This window comes from Dendrobium catenatum, unplaced genomic scaffold (assembly GCF_001605985.2).
Source record: "Dendrobium catenatum unplaced genomic scaffold, ASM160598v2 fragScaff_scaffold_699, whole genome shotgun sequence".
NCBI classification, from domain to species: Eukaryota; Viridiplantae; Streptophyta; class Magnoliopsida; order Asparagales; family Orchidaceae; genus Dendrobium; species Dendrobium catenatum.
The window spans coordinates 769,445-794,297 of NW_021319161.1; positions in this window are offsets into that span (position 1 = coordinate 769,445).

Consider the following 24,853-nt stretch of genomic DNA (forward strand, 5'->3'; position numbering starts at 1 on the left):
AGCAACAACATTAGGCGATTATCTAATAGAGCTCAGGCCCTCAAGTGGTGGTCTGATAGAACTCTGGTGTCAATTTGTGGTCTGGCTAGGGTGAGGGCCTCAAGTGGTAGCCTGGAAAAGGTGATTTCCTTCAATGGTGCTTCGGTGAAGGTGATAGCCTCAAGTGGTGGTCCGATAAATGTGTGTTGCAACCCATGACCCCGAGTTTGATATTTTGATGATGATAAATAATGTCGTCTGATTTACTATTCATTGAATATCATTTATTATTGGTTATTGTCCGTGAGTACTAACATTTTAGGACGATCACAAGCTACTCAAGATAACAGGAAGACTCAAGAATGGTTAGATTAGGAGTATGAGTCTGACAATGTATTTTGCTATTTATTTTATTTTTTATTTTCTTGAGTCTGGCCACAAACTGCATGTAAGTCTGAGCAACCATGCACATACACAGGGGGAGAGGGTTTAAAAATAAAAATGAAGAATTTCCTTCTCTGGTGATCGTACTGTATGAATTTATTTCGTACTATACGACCTGAGTTAGTAAAATGATTTTCTATAAATAGGTCGTACCGTACTATACGATGTGTTCCAAATCCAAAACCCTAGCCGTCAAATTATCTTATATAAGTTTTCTCAACCATTCGTACTGTGTGAAGATATTCATACTGTACGATTTCTTTTAAATACTTACTTAAATTAATCCGTGATTAGTGGAATAATTCAAGGCTTAATTTCAAATTTGAATATCATACTGTACGACCTTAGTCATATAATACGGTGAATAGAGACGAATTTTGATCGTCCCGGATATCGTCCTAGACAATCCGTTGTTTTTTGCCTAATCGTACATTATGATGTATATCATACTAGACAATGAATAGAGATGACATTTGATCCTCCCGAAATTCATCCTGGATGATGCCTTGATTTTGACCATTCGTATTGGATATGTATATCATACAATACGGTGAACAAAGATGACATTTGATCGTCTAGGCTATTATTCTGTACGATTAGTTATGTTGACGATCGTACCATACGATTTAGTATCATACTGTACGAATATTTTGAACTGTTCATACACGTTCGTACCAGGATGAAGCCTATTTATAAATATCATACTGTACGATAAAGAATTGTACTGTACGATTGTAACGGCTACTTTGCAAATTCAGGGATTTTGGAGCCTGTTTTAATGTGTAAAAATTATCATATTTTGAGAGAGAGAGATAGAAGAGGAGAATGTGATTAGAGAGGAAATCCTTGGGAGAGCTCTTAAGAAGTTTTGCGGGGTTGATAGAGGAAGGAGAAGGTGAGCTTGGTGAGGGAGAAGAGGTATGAGGGAGATCACACGGTTGCTCTGATCTTGTTGCATCTTGCTCCTATGGCCCAGGAAGAACTTGTGGAGGCTCTCTAAGGGGGAGACTCGTCTACATCCGTCACCTCGAAGGTACTCTGCCTTCTCCAGGAGGGAGAAAAACGATAAGGTTCTCTGCCATCACTAGGAGGGTGAAAACAACACTTGGCACTCCGCCATACCAGGTTGGTATAAGGGAGTATTGTAACAGATTCTCCGCCTTGCTGAGGAGGAAAAAAGGAGAGCTATAGTTTGTAGTGAAATTCCCAGAGCGGAGGACTCCGGGGAGTGGACGTAGGTTATGATTTGATCGAACCACTATAAAATTATGGTGTATTTTTTACTTATTGTGATTTACTTTTTCTTACACTTGATTCTCATATTAATTGCTTGGTAATATTTGTGAAAGAAAAGTATTGTATTGTTGCACGTTGAGATCAATCACTTGACCTCGTAGTAGTTTAAATTTTCTTGTTAAAAAATTTTAAAACATCAAAAATATTAGAACTCTTGCTTAGGTTTTAATTGGTTCTAGAAAGTTTTCATAATTCACCCCTCCCCCCCTCTTATCCATCTAGTTATTTCAAGGCGAGGGCCTTAAGTGGTGGTCTGACGAAGCAACGATGTCAGGCGGTGGTCCAGAGGAACTCAGGTGGTGGTCGAGGATGAGCGAGGAGGCAAGAGTGATCTCCGAGCTCTCTCTTTCTCTCTTGCTTGGAGCCCCCCTTTCAAGAGAAAGGAGGGGTCTATTGATAGATTTTTGGAGTGGCATGGCCCATAAATAGGTAAGAGATCGGGTTAATGGGGAGTGGTTGGATGGATGGCCGATGTTGAACCCTTTAATCATGGACCGTTTGTGGACATTTAAATGTCTTAGTAATGTCAGAATTCTATAATCTTAAGCTTGTTGGATTGATCTTGTCGAGCCACTCAATTTGACTATAAGCACATCATGTTTGAAAACCATTTGGTAATCCAAATTATGGTTTGAACCTTCCAAAAGCACTTGATTTGACCCATTTGGGCTTAGATTTAGTCAAATTTGGTGTCGTTGGGTTTCTAATTCTGAGACTTTCAGTTCGATTATAAGTTTGCTATAATTGCAGTTCGAATGGTTTAAATTTTAATTTTGAAAGTTTCCAACTTTATTTTGCCTCGAGATTTATGCCTGATCAAGCTAATTTTTTAAGGACATATCAGTTATCCCCATATTTTTGGACTTTAGAGCTCCAGAAGTCTGAAAAAATGTGTCACTATCATTGGGAAAAATTTTTGTATGATCTAAAAACTTGAAATATTTCAAACTTGGGCATAGAGGTCCTGAAAGGTTCCGAAAGTGACAAAATTGAGTCCGAGACATCAAATTTTAGTTTTGGGGATCCTAAAAATGATTAATTTGACCATTTTGGGCCCAAAATTGGGTCCAAAAATGTGTCGAGATGGGCTAGCCACCAGCTACCACTCGCAATCGTCGTCGCTGTCGCCGCCGCAACACCGCATCATCGAGTGCTACCCGTGCTACCCTACACGACTGTGAGCTGACTGGATTGGACACAAAATCATGTTGGGAAGGTGCCCCCTCTCCTCATTAACTTATTTCACTTGAGGCATTCCCTAGGGCCCTATACAGGCTGCATCTCCTATCCAGGCCTGAGGCCCCTCTTTGCAAATAGGAAATTTCTCCCCATTCTTATTCTCTTCCTCACTTAAGGCATTCCCCTAGTCCTGTTAGGGTGTTATCCTCTATGCAGGTCTAGGGACCCTCACTGAGTAGGAGTCTTCTCCTCTTTTATTGAAAAATCCTACATAGGTTCGATGTTAGGCATAAATCTGATGATGGGTGAAAATCTGATGTCAGATCGAAATCTAACTAAAGTCTGTCGATGGGCATAAGTATGATGACATGCAGAAATCCAATGTGAGGGAGAAGCCCGACAAAATTTTGGTGACAGGTCGTAGTTTGACGATGAGTGAAATTTTGGCATCGGGTATAAGTACGACATTGAGTAGAAGATCGATGACAGTTCGATGACATATAGAAGTTTGAGGATGGGTAGGAATTCGACGTCGAGTAAAAATATGATGAGAGTCTGATAGTGGGAAAAAGTATGATGTTAGGTAAAGTACAATGTCGAGTAGATGTTCGACGAAAGTCCTTAAATGGGAAAAACTCCTATAACAGGAAAAGTTTGACTTCTAGTAGTAGTTTAATGTCAGGAAGAAGTCCATCGATGGGCAGAAGTCTGACAACAAGGAAAAAACTTATGAAGGTTCAACAACAGGAAGAAGTTCGGTATTGGGAAAAAGTATGGCGTCAGGTAGAAGATTGATGAAAGTTTGACGATATTCTGGCGATGTTAACCTATATAAAAGAGGTTAAAAGAATGCACCAAGGATGTATTACCTATCCAAGGTTGTATGTCAAAGCCATGCTTAATAACGTGAATATATAAGGCAGAGGTTGAGAGAATACATTAAGGATATATGACTTATCTGAGGTTATACGTTAGAGCCTTTGCTCAATGACATTAACCTATGTGAAAGAGGTCAAGAGAATCCACCAATCATGTAAGACCTATTCGAGGTTGTATGTCAGAGCTTTTCTCGATGATGTTAACCTGTATGGAAGAGGTCAAGAGAATCCACCAATGATATAAGACCTGTCCGAGGTTGTATGTCAGAGCTTTTGCTCGATGATGTTAACATGTATAAAAGAGGTCTAAAGAATCCACCAAGAATGTAAGATCTATCTGAGGTTGTATGTCAGAGCCTTACTCAATGACGTTATCCTGTGTGAAAGAGATTGAGAGAATATACCAAAGATGTAAGACATACCTGAGATTGTATGTCAGAGCCTTGCTTGATGATGTTAACCTGTATGGAAGAGGTTGAGAGAATCCACCAAGGATGTAAGACCTATCCGAGGTTGTATGTTACAACGTTGCTCTATGAAGTTAACTTGTATGAAAGAGGTCGAGAGAATATACTAAAAATGTAAGACCTATCTGAGGTTATATACTAAAGCCTTGCTTGATGATGTTAACCTATATGGAAGAGGTCGAGAGAATTAACCAAGAATATAAGACCTATTCGACGTTATATGTAAGAGCCTTACTTGATGATGTTAACCTGTATGGAAGAGGTTGAGAGAATCCACCCAGGATGTAATACATATCCAAGGTTGTATTTCAAAGTCTTGCTCGATGATGTTAACTTGTATGAAAGAGGATGAGAGAATCCACCATGGATGTATGACCTTTTCAAGGTTGTATGTCTGAGCCTTGCCGATGATGTTAACCTGTATGGAAGAGTTTGGATCGAATCCCCCTTGAGATTGATCATTGAGTGATTGAGATACAATAAAGATTGTGTATTTATTGAATTAAGGTTTTAAGATTTGACTGACATCTTCCTAGGATGTTTGACCTATTCGAGGTTTCAAGATTGTGTGGAAGAGGTCAAATTGAATCCCCCTGGGATTTATTTTACCTTGATTGGGAGGGGGCGAATGCCACATGTATCCTGAATCTTGCATTTGCTAGAAATTTCATAAAATATCATCTTGATGTTGAAAGAATTGGATGGATCTTCTTGACCATAATTGGAGTCAAAGTTGACCCCAAGTCTGGATATAATTCTCATGAAATTAATGTAGCAATAGCTAATGTCAGGAAGTTAATATGAACGACCTTTTAAGGTTAGAGCAAAAAATTTTCCCCCAGCTGGGAATAATTTTCCCACAGACGGCTCCAAACTATTAGGTCTTGGAGTATTCATGATTGTAGAGAAATATGAAGATTAAAGCCTTAGTATTATACTAAGATCCAACACATAAGAAAATAACGGAGAGGGTGTAGCATTCATAAGAAACATCAGAGTTTTTACATAGAAACCCTTAAAAGGGGGAAAAATAATCGGGCCTAACCTAGTTTAAATGAATCCACTAGTATTTGTAGTCAATTACAAATAAGTCCCTTCCTTGGGAGAAGGCCTTGGCTTGATGTCATAAATGTACATAATATAGAGCATATTACATGGTGGGAGTTACAATAATTAACATAGATATGTTTATTTGGTCATCTGGGCCACAATCGATAAGATAGAGGTTGGAAAGATAATAGAAGGAGATGGAGGTTAGAAAGTCCATTGTGTAGAGATGGAGGTTGGAAGGCCGTAGTAAATAATAATGGTTGGAAGGACCATAGTGTGCAGGAGATAGGGGTCTAAAAGACCACAGTTGGTAAGAATTTAGGTTCAAAAAGACCGTTGTAGTAGAGTGGTACTTCGGTAGAACTCTAGGACTCAGGTGGTGGTCTGGTAGATGTTTGGGTGTCACGTGGTGGTCCAAGACAAGATCAGGCCTCAGGTGGTGGTCTGGCAGAATTTTGAGCCTCGGATAGTGGTCCGGTAGAAGATTAGGCCTCAGAGGGTGGTCCGGCAGATGTTCAGACCGAAGGTGGTGGTCCGGCAGAAGTCTGGCCTCAGGAGGTGGTCCGACGGAGCAATGACATCAGATGGTAGTCCAAAAAAACTCAGGTCCTCAAGTGGTGGTCCAGTGGAACTCCGACAACAAGTGGTGGTCAAGCGAGGGTGAGGGCCTCAAGTCGTGGCTTGCCGAAGGTGATTTTGGTAATGAGGTGGATGTGCTACGTAGAAAGCTATGAATAACGTTAAAAGCTTTATTCTTCTGGAACAAAAATAAGTGTGAAGATTTATGCAAGTTAAAGGAAGTTTTGAAGAGGGATATCCTGGAATTGTATATGAAGGAAGCCACGGATGGAGGTATCTCTATGGAAAATCTATTTTTACTTAGAAGAAAGGTGCATGAACTTAATGTCACGTTATGAAGGCTTTCCACTTGGTGGAACCGAAGGGCTAAGGCAAGATGGCATGAGGAAGGGGATACTAATTCTATGTTCTTTCATAACTTTGCTTTGGCAAGGAGAAATGGAAATTGGATTAGGCTGATCAAAGATGTTGACAACAATGTGCTGGAGGGAGAAAATATTGAAGAGGTTTTTTTTGAATCTTTTTAACGAAAAGTGGAAATATAGAGATTGCAAACTTTCGGATTGGCCTTTAATTTCTAACAATCAGAGGTTATTAACTTCAAATTTGGAATGTTGAGTGCAGAATTTACCATGGAGGAGTTTAGGGAATCTATTTTTCCACAAGGAAATAATAAAGCACCTGGGGCAGATGGGGTGACTTCTTCTTTTTATAAGTTCTATTGGAGCTTTGGGAGGGAGACTACTTGGAATGCTGTTAATGGATTCTTTAAATCTCGAGTTATGCATAAGGAGTGGAAAGACACATTAATTGTTTAATTCCCAAGGTGAAGAACCCGATCTTTCCGTCCAATCATAGGCCAATAAGTTTTTATAAAATAACATACAAGATTGTGGCTACTATGTTGGTCAATAGATTGAAAAGATGTATGTCCAAGATGATTTCTGAGGAACAAGTGGCATTTATTCCAGGGAGATCAATGTCATAACACTATCTACTGGCTCAGGAGATCTTTAACAAGTTTAGGGTCTCTAAGAATAAAAAAGACATGTTGGCTATAAAGTTGGATATGGAGCAAGCATATGATAGCATGGGATGGCCGACTCTGCATCAAATTCTTAAATGGTATGGTTACCCCTCTATGTCTTCTGATCTCATCATGGAATGTGTGGTGAAGGAAAGGTTCTCAATTATCTTGAATGGGAAGAACTCAAGATGGATCAATGCTCATAGTGGTTTATGACACGGATGTCTACTTTCACCCTACTTGTTCATTATATGCTCTCAACTTATATCCAACTCGTTTGAACAAAGGGGGTAGGAGTTGGGTATCCAGGTATCTCATAGATGTCAGAAGATTACACATCTTCTCTATGTCGACGATGTGCTTGTCTTTTCTCAAGCAATATCTACTTTGGCAAGAGTATTGAAGACTATTGTGGCAGAGTTTTGTATATGGACGGGCCAAAGAGTAAATATTGACATATCCCAAGTCATGTTTGGTAAGGTTGTTAAACGTTCTTATAAGAATAAAGTTGCTAGAAGACTTGGTTTTAAGATTGTGAAGGAAATGCAATATTTGGGTATCAAAATTACTTTGAGAAGGTTGGGTATGGCAGATTTTTAAGATATATTGAATCATGTGCTGGATGGGCTGAATGTGTGGGGAAATAAGTCCTTATCTTTAGGAGGTAGAATTACTCTTATTAAGTCTTCATTATTATCAATGTCAAACTTCTTAATTACGCATTCATTGGTTCCAAAAAGAGTGTCGCATGAATTGGAGAAACTTTGTAGGAACTTTATTTGGCACAAACCGAATAGAAAGATTTGTTTGCATTATGCTGCTTGGGAGGAGGTTTTTAAACAAAAAAGTGATGGCGGGTTGGGGGTGCATTCTACATTGCTTAGAGGTGGGCCTCTTAGGGTGAGGTTAGAATGGAACTTAATCCAAAATCCTTATTCATTACTCCAAAGAAATTTAAATGCAAAATATGGTGACAACATCATGAATGGAATTTGCAAAAAAAGTGCTTCTAGTGCTTGGCAAATCTTGATTGATGGTGGTAAACATCTTAAACCCATTGTCAAATGGAAAGTGGGTAGTGGTGATAAAATTATTGTCTTAAATGACATTTGGTTGCTTGACAAATGTTTTAATGCTTGGCCAACTTTTGTTGATTGTGGGGCTTTGGGGGGAATGGTGCTTCAACAATTCATTTCAATCGGTGACTGGGATGTATTGAAGTTGCAAAGGTATTTTTATAGAGAATATATCATGTTGATTATGAAAATACATATTGATTCCATCAGGAAGGAGGATAAGGTGGAAGCTTTATTCCAGCATTCGGGTAGAACCATATCTGCCTTGTTATATGAATGTGTGATGCAAGGAAGAACCAAAGAGGATGATGGTGGTTTCTTCAAATGGCTTAAGAAATTAAAACTCAATTCAAGGGTGGAACTTTTTTGGTGGCATTTATGTAAGTTTTCTATCCCTACAAATCAGTTTCTCAGATGTCGCTAGCTTTTTTTGAAGATTTTTGTGCTAGAGGGTGTCAAGAGGTTGAAAACTATGATCACAAAGTGGTTCATTACAAATATCTTATTGATGTCATTTCAAAGATTAGAGAATGGGGATTTGCTATTCCTATTTTTAAGTCACTGGATAGTTATTTGGAGGAACTGTGAAGGTTGTCACTTCAGAACTAAAGTATGGTGAAAATGTATTGTGCAGCAGTTTATTTGTCCTGGAAAAACTATAATGATGTGAAGCATGGAATGGCTGCTTTATCAAGTTCTTTGGTTGCAGCCAATGTATTATCTTTAGCTATGATACAATATAGTCCATATCTAGATAGCTGGGGTGTTAATCTCCTTAGGGAGTTCCATAAAACTTGGTGCCCTCCACCGCTAGATTGGATCAAGATTAATGTGGATGCTACAGTTTTGAGTTCAAATCTTGTTGGCATTGGGGGAGTTTTTAGAGACCACAAAGTAAGGCTTCTTCTGGCATTTGGGAAGAATAAAATTCATTGGGATGTTGCACAATTAGAGATGTAGACGGTCTTAGCAACAACAAAATTCATTCAAAGGTGGATGTTTGAAAGTAAAGGTGTTATCATTGAGAGTGACAATCTCAATATTATTACATTCATTCAAGACTCCATAAATAAGGCAAAATGGAAATTAGAGAGTTGGGCGGGCAAGGAGCACTTCTTTCTTAATGATTTCAATAAAGTAGCTAATTTTTGTGCGACTTTGGCTTTAGAGAGTAGTTTTATCTTTGATAGTTTTGCTTTTGGTAACATTCCTTCCTCTTTGTTGGTTTTATTAAAGGAGGAATGTAACCTAATTATCAAGTGTAACTTGTTTCTTTTGTTTCTTTAATGCAAATTTGCACTTATAAAAAAAAACTATGAAGGACCTTATGAAAAGGAGAGGATAATAGTATAAATTTTCCTCCATTTTACTTACCCATGAGTCTAAATCCTAGCATTATTTCATTTTTATAAAACTTATACCAAGTAAAAATATTAGTGAGGTGACCAAGGATAGAGTGGTCCAAAATTATTGCATCCAAAAGGAGTTTAATATAGTGTTTGGTAAAATTGTTTTTCCGTCTATTCAATATATTCTTAGGGTATCAACTTCTATGGACCTAGGACATCCCTGTGCTATATGTGAGTTATGTGAAGCTAATGTGGTAGTAGAAAACCTAAGAGATCTAGAGGAGTAGATTTTTCCTTCCTTTATCATATTTATATCTAATATCTAGTCCTTCAAAATATCCTTTACAAAATGTGGAGGGGTATCTAGCAATATGATCCAACCTAATCAACAACAGGGTAGAGATCCAAGGATAATTAAAATGAAGTGGTAAACATTCAGGATAGACTAGATTAGATCATGGTTTCTATTGAGAAGTTTGAGAAGAAACTCATAGGAGTCAAGGAAGGAAGGTACCAAAGGTATGACTATATGATACTCAAGAACCAATACCAGTATTAATACTTGGTTGAATATAATACAACTTTGGTCAATATAATCAGGAGCTGGGAGATCGACTCTCATGGTCAAAGGAATGTATTACCTAGCCCATTTCTCTTTGTATTTTTTCCCAAGATCATCATTAACATTAGCAGTAGCAGCAAAAGGAGAATAAATATTGAAGATGATGAGAAGGAACAGTACAAACTTATATTTATTTTAGTTCTATGACTTTTTATTTTTTTAGTTCATTTATCTTATTGTATTTTCATTATACTCCCTATTTTTAATTTGTATTTCCTATATTTAAAAGTGATTTGGATAAATTTTAAAATGTAATAAAGTTTCCTTGTCTTCTAATTCTTATCTTATTAGCACTTTATATTTATATATATATATATATATATATATATATATATATATATATATACACAAATGGGCCTATGCAATGATATAAAAAATAGGTTACAGAGTCATTAAGGAAAAAATCTGCTCACTACTACTCAAAAAATCTACAAAACAAATCAAAAGAAAACCTAAGAACCAATTTTCTCCACTACAAAAAAGTATAGGAACACCTATTAACATTCTACTGATGCTATAGGAAAGCATCCAAAAAAGAAGGAACAAATGATTATAGTTAAGCCCCTTCCTTCTGATATAAGAAGCCTAGATATTCAGCTTCACCTGCAAAAAAGTAAAACAGCAAAAGAACAAGCTACACAAACAAAGGATATTAGAAGCAAAAAAATAATAATAAGGGTAGGTGTAAAAGAAAAGGAAAAAAAATGGCCAAAATGTTCCAAGTTAAGCAGGTCATAAGATTTAGACTATTAGAGCTCAGAATACTCTCAAAGATTCTAGCTTCATTAACAAAGTCCACAAGCCACTCAATCCTACAAGGGGGGCAAACTCAATTACCCACAAATAACTGCCTCCATCTGATCCTCCAATGAAAAATAGCATAGGATAGGAAATCCTAACAAAGAACATAGAAGAAAAACACCACTTCCAGGCTAGCAGGTTCGGCCACCCTAAATCAATAAAAATTTAGACAGAGTAACCCCCATCAACAGCCCAACAAAAAAATAGAAGTTCATAGAAAGCCACATAATAGTGAGCCGAGCACAATAAAAAGAGAGGAAGCAACTGGAAAGAAAACACCCCTCATTAAAGCTCAACCAATACCCCCAGCCCCGATAGAAGAGCAACAGTAGGACTGAGCTTCAGCAGAAAAAACCCACAAAATCATAGCTCCAGTCCAAAATCCCAATGACTAAAGCTAAACAAAGAAAAACCAAAAAATTGTAGTCATCAAAATCCTGTATAAGAAAAAAATAGTAGTTGCAACTACCATCACAGAGGATATAATCACAGAAAAAAATACACATCGAGTAGAATAAGGAATGGCACATCTAACAGTGAATTAGAGTCCATTCAGCAAATAATCCCACCATCAAAAACATAATTCAGTCTCCAGCCAAAACAAAAACTTAAGAGGTTCAATCTACAGCAACCAAAGCCACCATCATTACCACAAAAAACCTAGAAAAGCCCCCCAAAGAACAACAATTTATAATATGACCAAGACAACCAAGAAATCCAGCATTCACGAATAACCAGAGAAACAACCAAACACGACAACCTGCCACCAGAACTAATTAATAACATAAGGGGTACCACATTCATCCATTTAAAGTAAACATTTAAGATAGTTTGTTATTGTAGTAAGAATGAAATCATTAAAACAATTTAAATTACACCCCCAAGTAGCAAGCCAAGAAGCACAAGAGTTACCCACCCTACTAACATGGGATGGATGAAAATTAGTATGCAGCAAAAGACTTTTATTTCCATAATAAGATAAAAGTTATTAGGAGAGCAACCCACTTCCTCCACATCTTGCAAAGGAGAAATATTTAGGGCAGAGTTTACTTCAATGTACAAATTCTTTAAATTTAGAGGAAGGCATAACTGTAAACCGTAAAGAATAGCCCTCAAAATATTCGTTTAAGCATTATCTTTTTGAATTGATCCCGCAAAGGCAACCAAAAGATGGCCATAAGAATCCCGTATAAGGCCACCACAACATCAGAATTAACAACAGCAACGTTCAATTTAAAGAAACTAGATGGAGGTTTACACCAATAAACAACATTAGTGGCAGAGGGAAACCGATCCCAAGTGATCCCTAATAAAATACTAGCATTATAACAAAATACTAGTAAGATAAAAACCACCATCATTAGATAAATTACACAAAATAATGTCTTTAGATGAAGCATTAATAGGAAGATTTAAAATACGATTAGTAAGGCATTCAGGGATGATACTAGAAATCTTATCATAATCACAACAATTATCATTAAAGAAATAGCTAACTTTAATAGAGGCAGAAGATGAAGAATTCAGAGAAGAGTCAATGGATTCATTACCAAGCCATTTATCTTACCAGAAGAAAATGTTACCTTCCTCAAGACCCCAAGAAATAAAGGGTTCCACCTCCCATTTAACTTTGCATAGCCTTTTCTAAACTTTGGAGTCCCCATTCTTAGGAGAAATATTAGTAGGATGGTGACCTACGCAATATTTAAAATGCATAAAAGTAGCCCATAGATTCTCATTAGAGTGCAAAGTATACCAAAGTTTAAAATAGAAGGCCTTCACAAGGTCATGTAAATTCTTGAAGCCAAGACCACCTTCATTCAAAACACCACAATATTTCTCCTAGGCAGTCCTAGTAATTTTAGAAGTAGAAGATGTACCTTTCCAAAAGAACTTGTTAAATGATTTGTGGATCCTACTACACACTTCTTGAGTAGGAAAAATAATTTGAAACATATAAACAGGTAAAGCACAAAGAACACTTTGATAAGAGTCACTTTGCCACAAAAACTAAGAAAGTTAGAATCCCAAGATAACAGATTATTTTGAACAGAAGTAATAAGATCATCAAACAAAAAAATTTGTCTTCTACCTTTTAAAAGAGGTACACCAAGATACTTCAAAGGCAAATTATATTGAGTAAAGCGAGAGGCATTTTTAATAGCTAAAATCCACTCATTGGAAATCCTTTTAGAAGCAATAAAGCAACATTTATTTCTACTAAAAGAAAGACCACTAGCCAATTCAAAAATGTTAAAAAATTCCATAAGTTTATGAATTCTATTGATAGTGGCATTAGTGAACACAATGAAGTCATATGCAAAGCATAAGTGGGAAATATGAAACCCTCTCAAAGTTCTATAATAAAGACCAAGATTAAGCTCAAATAAAGTAGAAATACCCATGGAAAGAAATTCAACCACAATAAAAAAAAGAGTAGGGAAAATAGGATCACCCTGGCTTAAGCCAATAGAGGATTTGAAGAAACCATGCCTATAGCCATTAAGAATGATGTAAAAATAAACATTTTCAATACAATTCTTTATAAGGTTGATAAACACAGAATTAAAGCCAAAAAGATCAAGCATAAAATAAATAAAATTCCAATTAATATTGTCGTAAGCTTTAGCGATATCATGTTTCAAAATAACATTACCCCCTCTAACCCTAACATCCCAATCTTGAGTCAATTCATGAGCTAAAAGAATATTCTCCATGATAGACCTACCTTTCACAAAGCCCATTTAGAAAGGAGAAATAATGTTAGGTAAAATAACAGAAAGATGGTTAGAGATAATTTTGGAAACCAATTTATTGAAAAAAGTACAAAGACTAATAGGACATAAATCATTCCAAGTTTGAATATAGTTGTTTTTAGGAATAAGCACTAAGGAGGTAGAAGTAAAAAACTTAGTGATATGATTACCAACAAAGAAATCCAAAATAGCAGAAAAAATATCATTTTGAATATTGTGCCAACACTTTTAAAAAAAGAGAGTCGTATACCATCAGGACCAGCAATAGAATCACTATTCATGGCCATTAAAGTATCTTTAACCTCCTCCAAAGAAGAGGGTTTAGAAAGAGAAGAGTTATCCTCAGGGGAGACAAGTTTAGGAATAAAAGAGTGATCAACAACCGCAATAGGAGTGAAATCTTTGTTAAAATGCTTATGAAAATAAAGAACAACTAAATTTGCAATCTCACCCTGGTCATTAGCATAGGAACCATCCTCCCTTTGAATGTTATTGATGCTATTATTAATCCTTTTTCTCTTAGTTAAAGCATGAAAGTACTTGGTATTATTATCACCCTCAACCAAATGCCTAACAGCAGCTTTCTGTTTCCAATAAACCTCTTCTTGAGCTTGAAGATTAAAAAGATCAAGTTTAGACTGCTTCAGCAAAGAAACGTTATCATCAGAAGGATCATTCTGATAAGCATTCTCATTAAAATCCACACATTATTCAGCTTGTAAAATATTAGAGAAGATATTATGAAACACATTGTGATTCCACCAATTTGAAGCTTGCTTCAGCCTTTTAAGCTTGAACCACAGTCTTTTCATGCCAACAATAGAGTTATCAGGATGTAAAGGAGCATTCCAGTTAATATTCACAACATTAAAAAAGGAACTATTAAGTAACCACAAATTTTGAAATCTAAAAGGAGAGATAATATTATCTTGATTATTCTTAATAGTGATAAGTAAAGGACAATGATCAAACAACGTTCTACTAAGATGATGCACATTAGTAAAATTAATAGTATTAATCCAGGAGTCATTAAAAAGCACACGATCCTGCCTTTTCCATAAGTGCCCCCTATTCCAGGTAAATTTATTGCCAATAAAACCAATATCAATCAAATTATAAGACATGATCATATTATTGAAATCAGACATGGAATGAAAAGAAGAAGCAGCACCACCAAACCGTTCAAAAGAAGTAGAGATAGCATTAAAATCACCACCCACCAACCAAGGCAGCGGACATATTCTATAAAAATTTATTGCATGACCTGAGTGAAATCTCCAATAACAACAATTTTAGTAGGATTTTTCCACAAAACCCAAATTTTGTTTGACATATTAGAAATAGCATGATTAAAACTATGATAAGAAGTGGTATAAAACAACCTAGATGCAGGGATAAGGGGTTCAAGTAAAACAAGAATAGAAATGTTATGAACACAACATAAGTATTTAACACGAATCCAAGAAGAGAGGCATCCAATGCCCCTGACATTCCAAATAATAGTGCTAAACATAAAAATAGATTAATGAGAAGTATTTGAGCGAGTATTTCTAACATTAGATCTGGCTGGTTGTAATGAAAAATGCTTAGGCTTACGGCCTCTTTTACTATGAAATTTAATAAAACTAGTATCATGGTCATCCTTAGTAAAGAACCAAGCAGTAATACTCATATCCTCAGAATTAGTAAGAGCATCACTATTGTAATTAGAATGAGAAGGGGTTTTACCATCATTAGCTAGTTCTTTGTGTAAACTAGCAAAGTCATCCTCCATAAACCTACCATCATCATCCCAATTGTCATTTACCTTCAAGGCGGACTCCATCATGTAGGAAGAAGGTAACTTATGTGTTTCCATAGAAATAAATTTGCCTTCTTCCAAAGCCAAGTTAATGTTTTCACCTTCTTTCCCAACCAATTGATCATGCATAAGAGTATCTTTGCAAGAGTCCTGATCAACAATAGGATTCATAGAATCAATAACATCAATTGAAGTATGATATAAAATGCAAGAAGGAGATGTTTTCACAATATTTAAAACATTCACCATAGTTTTCTCACTATCATTAAAAACCACCTTATGTAAATCATTAGCAACAACATTTAAATGAGGTACTCCCTGTTCTTGAGAATCAAGTAAGCTAACCAGAGGGACCATCACCGTTTTAGCCATAGGAACTATATCCATAGGAGAAATGCGATCACTTAAAGGAAGATTAGGTGAATCCTTACGATCATTAGTATCCATTTTAGTACATAAATCCTCTTTCGATTGTTTTAAAGAATTCTTTACAGCATGCAAGTTTGGGTATTTTCGAAAACATCCATTCACAGCATGGCCATGCATTTTGCAAAAAGAACAAAAAATACGTAAATTCCCAAACTCAACTTTTTGAAAATAACCTTTAACTTCAGATCCGATCCAAATTTCATTAGGAAACTTTTTAGACACATCTAATTCAACCAAAACCCTAGAAACAGATGGCCTAAAGACCAAAGCAGTCGCTTGATCAGTTTGTAAGGGACGGCCAAAGATAGATGCCATACCAAATAAAATTTGTTGATTAAAAACATGTAATCTTAAATTAGGAAAAGCCAGCTAAACCAGAGCTAAAGGAGATTCCTCCCTGACATCAAAATCTGGAGTTCATTTTAATGATCACATTTGACTTGCATGAATATAATATGATCTTCAAGCAAAAATTCAACTATAATCAAGATCATTGGAAAATTTTATAGCAATATGCCTTTGATCGAGTAAACCCACATGAAAAGAACTGGAAAGCGTAAGATTAATAAAAAACTTACGAATAACAACAAGATTCGGCCTCCTCAAAACAAATTTACTAACCAAGGTTAGAGCAAAAGAGGCAGCAAGCTGATCAACTACGAAATTCTAAAAAATCAGAGCCGAACAACCCTTATATGATGAATGCATAAAATGTAGTTTCAGAGAAGTGGAGGAACTGCCGGTGAGGGCCTCTTTTTCCTCCCTCTCCTACTATGAAATTTTATGTAACTAGTGTCATTATCATCTTTAGAAAAAAAGATTAGCCATAATATACATATCCTCAGTATCAGTAAAGACATAACTGTGAAATTGAGTGTTCAAGGGTAGCTTACTATTATTGGCCATACCTACATGCCTCTCGTCATAAGGTAGTTCACCCACCTTGAAGATAGTGTCATATTCCTTATAAGTTTTATTACTCAATTCATTTCCAACATTAGCCTCCACCAAATTGCTATGGCCATCCAATTGATTGTTCACAATAGAGTGAGAAAGCAACTTATTAGTACAACTAACATTTAATAACACCACCTCCATATCAAGCAAGTTTTTGTTAATATCATAAGGAGTAGTAGAAGTAAAAGGAATAGTATTTAGATTAGTAGTGATAGCCATCATTTGTTCATATATATTTTGAGAGCCATGAAACAAGAGATAGGGTTGAAATTATCTTTCTAACCAATAAGAGGATCAACACCATTAGTGGAATGCAATTCAGTATGAGGTATAGTAAGTTGTATAGGTTCCTCAAAATTGTCATACAATTTAGGAACATTTCCCTCAGTAACATCAAGAATCAGAATAAAAATATCATGATCAACCAAAAGAACATCCTTTTTAGTGGATTGTTTGGAGGAATTCTTTTCCCTCCAAAGATGGGGATGTAGCCTGTAACACTCTTTAAAACCATGACCATACATCTTACAATGAGAGCAAAAAATGGTTAAATTTTCAAATTCCACTTTTTGGAAATAGCCATTCAATTTCAAACCAATCCAAATCTCATTGGGATGCATTTTAAAAATATCCAGCTCAACTAAAACATGATGTCGTAGATTGATCCGTCTATAAAGGCCCACCAAGAAGCGAAGCTAAGCAAAATAAAATTTATGAGTTAAAAAAATGAGGTCTCATATTGGGGGAGGAGATCTACACAGGGGCAACATGAGATTCCTCATGAACATCAAAATCTGGTGCTCATTTGAGTAAACTCATATGACAAGTTTGAATATAGTAAAATCTCTTGGAAAAAAAATGACTAAAACCCAAATCATTACTCAATTGAATAACAAAATGTCTTAGATCCAGTAATCCAATATGAAAAGATCCCAAAATTTTCAGATTAACAAAGAACCTTTCAATAACATCTAGATTTGGATGCATACGAAGAAACTTTTTGACTAAAGTGAGAGCAAAAGGAGCACCTAGTTGCGACACCACCAAATCATCAAACATCAAAGTTTGCCAACCTTTAAACTAGGTTTGCATAAATTGAAGCTTAGAAGAAGAAGAGGAAGAACCAGCCAAAACATCCTTAAATGATCTAAACTTTCCATTAAGAATCGCAGTATTCAGTGGGATAGATGATGATGAAGTCATCATCTCGCAAGCCAACAAACCCAAAAAAAACAATCAAAATAAAATGCATAAACCAAAAGAGAAAACAACAGAGAAAAAAAAAGGTGAAAAAACTAAAGAAACCATGCCAGGAGCACCAAGAGAGAAGCTCAGATGGAGAAGCCCTAGATCGCCTTTAAATCGCCAGAGAATACAAGAGTGCAAAAGTCAAAATCTCTTGTGATATTCCGAATCCTGCTTTGAATGTTTATTTAATTCTTTAGATAGAAGGAACTTAGGGTTTTGCTATTATTTTTTCAAATTCCTTCAAATGATCAAATGATTCATATTAGGGTTTAGGATAATCCAAAGTATAATAACAACAAATTTGAAGTCAATTAGATTAAAGGATGATTTTATACATGTTAATTTAAAATAAATTTAATTAAACAGTAAGTGATGATTAAGGTTATTTAAGCTAAAATTTCATAGTTATTTTTTATAATATATTCAATTTTTTATTCAATGTAATTTCTTTTATTTTTTGTAATTAGTATTTTATTAATTATGAATTTTACAAATTTTAAGCCTAAATTTTGGCTTGAAATTAGGGTTTGTACATTTTACAACTTCTAAAGACCTAATTGCCACCAAATTAATTCCTAGAGTTTAGAATTTCACTAAGTTAACTAAGTTTGAGTTTCATCCCTATCGACTCAAAATAAATTTTCTAAAATTTTTTTAAGTATTTTTGACCTAAACCTAAGTTAATTGTCCTAGGTTTTTCTACTATTCCAAATGGGTTGCTATTAGGCTTGTCTAACCCCCATACAAAAACACAAACCATAAAAAATAAAGAAACCCTAACTCTATATGGATTGTTTGTAATAATTTTTAAATATTTGGGTTATAGTCTAACCCATTTATTTGAAAAATGAAAATTATGGATATATGTAACAATCCATAGTATCTCTCCACCAAAAATAAGGTCAATTTGATAAGTACTTGATGAATATTTAATAAAAAATAACTTGTAATATAATTTAAATTAATTTGTATACACTTATCAAATCCATTGGCAATTATTTTATATTAATTAACAATAAATTTTGAATCCATAGAGCCTTAATTTGTTAAATTTGGCCTAATACATTATTTCCTATTATTTAATGAAACTCTACTAAATTAAATGATTTTATAATTCATTTTAATAAAATGACTAGGGGCGGTACTAATGGGGCATAAGCTTTACACGTGATGTGCATTGATTAGCTAATAAAAAAAGGCAACAATACTCCACTTAACCACATCGATGCCTATATCAATTATTTAATCTTGTGGTCCATCTATCAAATGGCTAGAATTCAACTGACTCAATAGGATGATCTGGAGGGTTGTATAAATGAATGATCTAACTTGATCTATATTGTCTAAATGAATTCATGAGGGATGGATGGTCTATATTGTGTCTTCTTCCTCTAAAAAGCCAATATTAGGTTTTTTTTATTTGATTTAAGATGCGTTATATAATCAAGCTTAATGCATGAAATTATTTATAGAGCATAATATATGCCTAATTTTCTATTATTTAATGTTTGGAGGCTTCATAAAATGGATTAAATATGAACTATGAAACCTTTGGTTTAAGACTATGGTTAGATGAGTAATAGACAACTAGTTTGAATGTTTGGGATGGAAGGGCAACCTGAGCAAGATGGTTCTCATCGCTAGTGGCATCCACATGATAGTAATTTGTGTGGAAATTGTAGAGCGGACTCTTGGAAGGGAAAATGAAATGAGAGTAAGCTTTTTTTAGTTTTATAGAGTGAATGAAGTTGGAATGAAGGTTTATCTTAATTTCCCAAATCTAAGCACTAAGGCAAATCTAAGGGTTTGGATCAATCAATTTGGCTGGCTAAGTTATTTAATATTGGATTAAAATGGTTAGAAGGCATACTATGGGAAAAAGTGAAAGTGGTTATGTGTTATTTATCCTTACTGAGGCAATTGAGATGGGTCTAGGCTAAACAGACAATGAGTTATGTTCAATAGAGTGTGGGGGATCCTTTTAGAGACACTTCTAAGCAGACTAGAGTGGTTGGTTCAGGGAAAAAAATTAAATATATAAGAGTTTTGATCAAATGCAATCAAATTAACTATTTGACGACTTTAATTAGTCAACCTTGGTCAATACAACTATGGTACGCTCTAGGGAACTCCTAGGAGTTAATTAACTCATGTCTAAAGGGTTAGGTGAAAGTTTGAATAGGTTGTTAGAAAAAAAAATTTGTCCAAAGGCTAACCAAGATAGGGGTGAATTGATAATTTAAAAATTCTTGGTAATTTAGAAAATTGATTTAAGATTTTCTATATAATGACAAATTTTCTCAAAATAAAATTTTCAAACACAAAAATAAAATATGAAAAAAATAAAAAGCAGTAAAAAGTAAAGACAAAGAATCACCAAATTTTATAACAGTTTGTTCAAACTAAACCTACATCCACTCCCTGATGACTCCCTCTTCAGGTATTGCACTATACCAAAGTGACTCTCTATTTCCTCCCACAGCAAGTCGAAGAAGCCCTTATAATAACCTCTCTTCCACCAACCCAGTGCGGCAGAGTACCATTATCCTTTCTCACCCACCTAATGATGCAGAAAACAAGCATCCTTTCTAACCCTCTTGTTGATGGCAGAGTACAACCATCCTTTTTTACCCTCCTGGTGATCTCAGAGTAAAAGAAGAGATCAAGACAAGGTAAATATCGATTCTATTAACCGCTAGATCAGACGTTCTTTATGGTGCAATTTCTTTTGAAAACCAAAAGGGCTTAACTCAGAATAAACCAATCAGGCAAAAAGAATTCATCAAAACTTTTTACAAAAAAAATCTCATACCATAATCAAAAAAGTAATTTTCTCAATCATGAAACCGTGAAATAAGTCTTTGAAAATCTCATATAACCCATAGTTCTCTAAAGTTTAAAGTTTTAAAAGAGAGATAGCTTGTTTTTAGTGGCTATTTTATGCTGCTTGTAATCTTTGAATTTGGCTCTTTGACATCTAATTTGATACACATTGTGTATATATTTTCTTTTTCATTGGCGTCATGGCCTCTTTCTTTTAAATTCTTGCAAACTAAAAAGTCTCTTTTGTAAAGCTCTTAAAAGAACTCAGTTTGTGAGTTAATCCTCAAATACTTAAGAGGAATAAGAGCTCTCTCGTCTAACATAAGAAAGAATAACCAAAAAAAAAAACTAAAGGATATATGATCAGTGCAAGGCCAAGATCTCAATAAATGAGAGATTAATAGAACTTTGGATATTTATGCATAAGATAGATTTTTTGTAGCAATAGATAAAAAGAAATCTTAGTTTCCAAAATGATGGCTAAAGTGAGTAGCTTTTGTTTAGAGAAGAACAGTCATACCAACTAAACAAGTTGGAAGGAGGAAAACATCAACGATATTCTTCCTTTACCATTTTAAAAAGCTAAAACACAACTCTCAAACTCGCCAAATCTAAAATCTTGAAAAGATTTAACTATAGGAAAGCAATTTTAAAAAGCAAAGTGAAACAAAACACATAAAAAACAAAACAAAGCAAGAAATAAAACACAACTGAAACATAAAACTCCATTCAAGGAATTATTGAGCACAGGTTTTGAGCATGTATGAGCTTGAGCCTTCATATGTCCAGTACCATGCTCCCACAAAGGTCTTCTGGTGAGTAGCACTTCCCTGCAAAACCTAACAAACAGTCAGATTTAAGGAACCCAAACAGGTTTGTGCCCTTTTGAGGCAAAAAGTAGACATGCAATGCCAGGTAGGATAAGTTGTGAATCAATGCATCTTAGGTCTCCACACCCATGTGTAACTCACTGTGAATGGGGCAAGTGTGGTGTGATTGTCCAGCATGCAACATGAAGAACATCTAACTCCAAGCAAAAGGGTTCTCAACATGATTTGAGTTATAATGCCTCTTCCTAGTTCTGGCTTAGGATCAAAAGTAGAATTCATCTGATTTTTCTTACATTATCAAAATCATTTTGAATATCAATTAGTTCTTTTTTAATGTATCATTATCATCCTCAACTTTCTCATATCTCTTTTAGATTTCTAAGTCAATTGTACGTGAGCGTGTGTGAAACTTTTAAATGCATTATTTAAATCATTAATTCCAAATAACGTTTTGTTAAATCAATCAAATCATCAAGACGAGCCATGTGATTTGAATCAATAGTTGCATGATCTTTGAGAAAAACTTCATCTCTTTTTTAAATTTAAGAAGTTCTAATTTTAGCTTAGCATGAGTTTTCTTGAGTGTTTTTTTCGTATGATGCATGTATTTCTCATAAATCTTAAATAGTTCATTCATAGGTTGGTTTACATACTCTTCCTCTCACTTCTGATCTTCTCCTATTACAACACAAGTTTGTAGTCTCTCCTCTGGTTCAGTCTGCAGAGGAGATCAGTAAACCAGATTTCGCCAGAAAGCCTTTTGAATTCTCTTCTTGTCCTTTCTGAACTTAGTTTCTCCTTCATCTTTTCCTTGCTTGTTATCTTGAAGAGTCGGCCAATTCAGCTCTCACATGTCCTGGTTTTCCTCAATTATAACAATACAAACATTAGAAGATTCTTTAACATGTTTATGATCCTTACCTTTCTCTAATTTTGTGATTGCTTTATTTCTCTTCTTAGAAAGCTTTGATGGGCCTTGTGATGTGAAGGCAAACTCATCGCTTTTCAGACCCGAAAGATTCAAATTCCGATTGTTGGTGCGCCTTTAATGCAAAACTGTTTTTTCTCCTTCTCTTCTTCACCTGCATCAAAGATTTTTTTTGATTCACGTCCTTGCTCGTAAAGCAATAAGTGAGTCCAAAGTAAAGTTACAATAGAAATAAGTTTCAAATTCTTTAGATTTCAGTGATTGCAGTAATTTTTAGCATCATACGACAGGCAAAGTATCTCAAAATCTTGTTAACTTTTTTCATAGTTTGAAAGTTCTTTTCCTAGTGCATGCAGTGAAGTAAAACTATCTGAGTAACCTTGTGTACATGTCAGAAATTGATTCTTGAGGTTTCATACAAAAGGTCATAATCATCTGGCAAGAGAATGTTCAACGGGATTTGTTTAACCTCATTAGTACCTCATAGGTGATCGCATAATTTATCCCAAATCTCATTTACAGTTTTGGTAAAGTGAGTCACGCAATGTAATCTCACGATTTTAAAATCCACAGAAAACAGCAGTTAACATCATTTTTGCATCATTGAGCTAAATCTCGTTCATCAAGTCATTCCAGTAAAAGAAAACTTAAGTTTTAACACATTAATTTCACGAGAAGTGGAGAATAACCTTCTTTGATAAGCATCCACATAGAACTATCAGTAGATTGTAAAAACGTGACATGCGGTGTTTCCAATCAAATATGTAGGTTTCGATAGGGAGGTGGTGTAATAGAATACTCCTTCGTAGTGTTTACGATTTCCAAAGGTTTAGCGCCATGGATCAAATTCACAAAAGTTCAAACTTAAATTTTTTGAATCCCGCTCTGATACCATCTTGAAAGTGTTGTTTAGGGAGTTAGCCCTATAGAACTGGCCACAACACCAAGAGGGCGTGGTGAATTTGGTATTTTAAAAATTTTCTTTACAAAAAGAATAAAAATTACATAAACTAAAATCACACCTAAAAATAAATGAAATAAAGGTGGAAAGCCAAAAGCCAACGACCACAGAAATTTTATAGTGGTTGGTTCAACTCGACCTAGCTCACTCGCCCGGGCAACACACTAAGAGTATTGCACCTACAAACGTTACCTACTCTCCCTTTGCCCTCACAGCTAGGCGAGAGATCCTTTACAAAGCATCCTCCTATATTTTGCACACTGTCCGGCAGACTGTAGAGACACCGTCCTTTGTAGCCTCCTCCTGAAGCGCAGAGAATACAACCAAAAAGCCTCCCTTCTACCACCCCTTCTCCACGACGAGAGAACTCTATTGAAGAACAGCAGCGATCCTTGAAGCAAAACCCTTGTGAACCCCGCACAGCTGCCTCCAAGTCCTCTCTCTCTCTCTTCTCTCTCTCTTTCTCGTCCTTAAGGCCTATCAAGGTCAAGGCAGCAGCAAAAGGTCATCCAAAACGTTCAACAAGGTTATCTTAAATGAAGAGCTTTCAAAGGGGCTCATTAATTGCAGTTGCCGACAATATCGATCCAGGCCGAATATGAATATCGGCCCTTGGCTGGATCAGTAAGACAAATTCTCAGAGATCGGCAGAGATCGCCTGAATGCAACCAGATGATTTAATATTGGCTGATATGCCAGGCCGATCGTTCGATCGTCCGGTCCGATTAGTTCAAATTAGAGGTAAATGTCCAGAGCATCGCCTGAATCGGCATAGCCGATATTTATCACCTGAAGTAACTTAAGGTTTTTGATGGATCGTCCTGGCCGTATTGCGTATCCGTCCAGGATGATATGTCGTATTCAACATCCTTAATTACCCCTTGATTCCTGATCCATTAGGCATAATTTGAGAATTTCGTCAGGCCGTATCATATGTCACCTGGCCCGATAATTTAAAATACAAATACTCTAATTGTCTTAGGGACAACTTCATCTTCTATTTTGAAGCTTATCGTCTGGCCGATCACACGTATCGTCCAGGAAGATTTGTTAATGACGATTGCATTAATTAAGAATTTTATTTAGACTTTCTGTTTTAAGCCCGATTCGTTCAGGAGATGAATATCGTCCTGGCGATATGAGGTAAAAATAGAAAATTCTAAGTCTCTCAAGTGTGTGTGTGTTGTGTTACTTAGCATCAGTCTCATTTGACCATTACAAGTAGACTAGAAGTGAAAAACAAAAAGTCACAGACTTGACTCAAAACCATCAAAACATAAGGATGAAAATAATTTGTAACAGCTGTGTTCTTCCGAAATCTCTTCTCTACTTCTTTGAGACTCTTGAGAGAATATTTGGGACGAATAAGCCAG